The following is a 4,499-nucleotide window of genomic DNA, read 5'->3' on the forward strand; positions in this document are numbered from 1 at the left end:
TTTTAAAAAAAATAGAATTCAAACATGTCATTAGTAATTTAATAACATAAATATTAAAATAAATTTTGTTTTTGATACAAAACAAAGAAACTTTAAGTCAATTATTAGTGATCTGGGACCAAAAAACAAAGTAGTAATAATAGTGGAGTACATAACATTAACAATATAATAAATTAATATATACAGATCTAAATATTTAAAAAAAATTCATACAGATATCATATAAACTTAAATCATTATAAAGATCCAAATCTCCTATAAGTCCTCTAAATCTCTCAGCCACTATTTCATCTAAATTTTCACTAGAAATTTATTAATTTTTTGTGGACCAACTTTTTTTAATGTACATAGCAATTATGAATTATTTTTCTAGATCGTCGTTAGGAACTTATTTCACCAAGACATGATAAATTTATATAAATATAGTATATTTTAAAGTAAAAAATATTAATTTTTGTTCTATTAAGTGTCAGATAATGCATCGCGAAACATAAAATAATATTGTCTCATCCAATATAATATCTTACGTAATCTCATACCAAAAAAACAAATACTATTAAAAATTTATTAAATCTTATACAAATACCATCTTACACTATCAAGTTTTATATCATGAGGCTTATTCTATCATGTGTAACAAATGAACCATAGGCACTGTTCACAAAGACTAGCAGTGATGAGTATTGTAGCAAAAAATGTCGGGTGCAAGAGCTCAAGCAGCAATATCTAAGCAAAGTGCTTTGTCAGTACCAGAAATGTGAATTGAGTTCACAACCAAATCGGATTAAACATGAAATTAAGTCGCAATAAACCACGTATACGACAATCAACATGCCAAACAAGCTTTACACAGGAAGCTTCCATAACAAGAAAAAGTGGAATACCAGGCCATGACACTTTAGACCAAATTAATAGATAAATACAGAAAATCCTCGGCTAGCTCGTACAAGCAGCCCAAAAAAATGCCTCAACTACAAAAAAAATATTACAAAACTATGACACACTCCCCAACAGAAACTCTATGACACACTCCCCCAACAGAAACTCGAAATTATTTTGACTTGAACCTCCACCTCCATCAGAAGCAAGGAAAGAATACTCCATTAAAATCCCACAAAATCTACGAAAACTCCACAGCTGCAACTTTGCTCTTCGTATATAGACTTCAGTTCATTGCTCAACCTGCCACGGTTTGGATGCGTGTCAATAGCTGCTGCCCATGGGTGGCATGCCAAAAGGAGGCATTGGAGGCATTCCCATTCCACCCATTTGAGGGGGAGGGGCAAAGCCTCCTCCTCCCATTCCAGGCATTGGTGGTGCAGGCAAAGCAAGAGGCAACAATTGAGCATACATATTCTGCAACAGAAACATTTTATTCAATCAGTATTCAGTACCATCATAAAGTTCAATATTTTTTTCGAAGGACGGATGAGAGGGAGATAGAAATTATCAACTAAGTTATTACCTGTTGTGCAATTTACTTCCTTTTCCTCTTTTTCTTTAGCCAGTGTACTCACGGATAAACTACAAGAGCAAAGACAGTGAAAGAGAGTATTGGATAAAATGATGAAAAAGACATGCATGTCAACTGCATTATATATTACAAGTAAGCAGCTGAGAGGAAACAAAAACCTGTAAGAGATATGGGAAGGCAAAGTCAATCATATTGTGCATCCAAGCCAGTTCAAGAACAATGTCTGCCCGGATCAAATCATAGCAAACAAATAGACACGAGGCAAAACATTCCTTCTTTCCCTGCATAAGCATGTGGAAAGACATATAAGGATATTTTGACCTTACTCAATTGAATGCACGATCGTAAATAAAAGATTGGAATATCACCATTACGAAGGTATAGTTTGGACATTAAGGTAAGAAAATTAAATCACAATCCTTCAGTCAGTAAGCATTGACAATAAAGCTAATAACATGAAACAAGAATAAATTGTCACTCTAGGCTTCACAAACAAATAACACGTAATTCCAGTTGCCAATAATTTCTCTGCTTGGCTTTAGAACTGCACCCTGCTATGAAGGATGCAACAAGCACCCATATGCAATAAAATCAACTCAATTATTTAGCATCTTAGTCTTTAAATAAAACATGTTAACTGTGAATAAGAGTCGACCCTAAATCATATAGGCTGGGGCCATATTGCAAAAAAATGAATTATATGTCGTTGAAACTGAATTTGGTACCTGATCAATGAAATAAACAAGCAACTCCTCAGCAAGTTCACGTTCACCAGATTGTGAAGCCGTCTCCATGGCATCTTTGTAAAGGTTATCCTTCTTTGACAAGGCAATAGACTGCTTCCACCTACCTGCCTTCTTGTAAATATAAGCAGCAACACGTCTCATCTCAAGAAGCTCATGCTTTTCAATCTGCATTACAGGTAATTATAATAATCTATCAGGTTCCTGCAATTGAATTGAAAGATATTTATTACGAAGAATAAATGGAGCTCACCTTCTGTGCAAGGCCAATTTGATCGAAGTTATCATGCAAATCAATAGACTCTCGCAATCTATCATAGTCTTCCTCCTCAACATATATCTCATTCAGGGCTTCATTAACAGCAGACACGTTGTTGCTTTGAACTGCAACCATGTATGGCTTGACAAGACGGAGGTGACCAGCCTATAATACATTTAAGGGAAAACATTAATGAGTGATGCATAAAACAGGATATAAACTAAGATCTATTAAAAAATTTGACAGTATTAATGGTACCTTTCGCATGATGTCAACAACACGTGCATGGTCAACTCGAAGAGCAAGGACATTCAGAACATCATTGATAAGATCTGGATGCTCTTGCAAATAGAAGTGAACAGCCTTGTAATACAACTCCACATTAGCAACTTTGACAACAACATCTTTGAATTGCATGTGATCCCATGCTTCAGGAGAATGGTTCATGATGGTTGTTGCAGCATTATCAAACTCGTCATATTGGATATATAAATAGGTCAGTTCCTTCCAATGCTGTTGTTCATCACAAGCTCTTATGAGTTTTGGAATATTGAGTCGGGTTGCGAATAGTTTAATATGCTCCATAAGCTTCTCAGGACGGTATCTGGCATACAGAACTCCTAACTCTGTGAAGATGCCCATATGTGCCCGTTCTAATCCTAAGCCACTCTCCATAAGAGATATTAGCTCATTAAAGCAACCTCTATTTTGGTAATATTCACTGACCTCTTCCAAGTCATCCACCTACAAAATTCACAACAAAAGTTGACATATAAAGCATCGAGAAGACTAAAAGCTCACTAACTGCAGACCAAAGAAATGCTCACAAAACCTTCCAATCATCACAAGCACCCAGCATACTTTTATGGATATTATTTTGCCATTACAGTCTGAAAGCTCAAAATATTCAAACTTCCTAAATTGAAATCAGGATGACAGCTGAATAAAGAAAAACATTCTAGTTCATTTCAAAAGATAGTTAATTAAATAATTAACAAAAATCAACATATTACCTGAATAATAATGTTGAGCCCGCATATCTGGGCCAAACGGAACTCCTCTGCATCAACACATGCAAAGCAAACTTCCTTCCATGTTTTTGAGCTGTTAGCTTTCCTTGCTGCATCAACAGCACCTTGGAATTGTTTCAACTTCACAAGAGTGACTGCTAACTTGGCCCAGTTAGATATAAAAGCAAATATAATTTTTGCAGCCTCATATAGTTCTTCATCATACAATCGGTCACCAACATTTTGAAGATTGGCCACATTCAGCATAAGAATGAACTCCTCAATGTCACTGAGCCTATCAGTCTTTGCATATGCATAAATAAGCTCACTGTCCACCTTGGGTTCTTTTGTCTTCTGCCTTACCATCAGTAAGTATCTCACCAAGTCATGGTAAACATTGGCATCTTCAGCAGCACGGATAACATCCAAAAATTGTGTGGCATCATCGGCTCGTATAAATGACTCAATTGCATCACTTACTAGCCCTTCCCTGAGTTGAGCCTTGGCCACCTGACTCCAAACAGCATCTTCTTCAACCCGGAAAGCAAACTCCACTGCTCTATCAATACTATGAATATTATCTAGCAAGACATTGACTGCTTGAACATTTAAGTTGAACTTCTTGAAAATTGCAAATGCTTCCTCATATAACTGAGCTTCAACAGCCATTTCTCCAACTGCAGGCCCATCAAAATTATCCAGTCTATTAACATAATCCATAACTCTGGATGAATCAGCCTTTATTGCTGTCAAAATAAGCTGATTCTGCAGATTGAAGTTCCCGCTGAATGCAGAATTCTGAAGCACAATCTTCTCAAGAAGCTCAATCAATTCATGAGGTAAATCAGCAGTCACGAAAGCCTTAACAGCTGCAGATACTTGTTCAGGGCTCTTGCTTTCAGGCAGAGCAGTAGATACAACCTGATCAATAAGTTTCCTTCTGTAACTATTATCAGGGTTAAGAACTTTCTCCCAAAGATCACCATCCATCCTCTCGACAACATATCTGTTAT

The 4,499-nt window shown here is 36.1% G+C and overlaps 1 pseudogene; it reads right to left on the reverse strand.

The window, feature by feature from the left end:
* Positions 1 to 817: 817 nt before the first annotated feature.
* Positions 818 to 4,488, reverse strand: LOC133296589 (clathrin heavy chain 1-like; annotated as a pseudogene).
* Between the last annotated feature and the right edge of the window lie 11 nt (positions 4,489 to 4,499).

This window comes from Gastrolobium bilobum, unplaced genomic scaffold, assembly GCF_033153095.1.
Source record: "Gastrolobium bilobum isolate Gb01-03AN ecotype WA unplaced genomic scaffold, APGP_CSIRO_Gbil_v1 utg160066, whole genome shotgun sequence".
NCBI lineage: Eukaryota > Viridiplantae > Streptophyta > Magnoliopsida > Fabales > Fabaceae > Gastrolobium > Gastrolobium bilobum.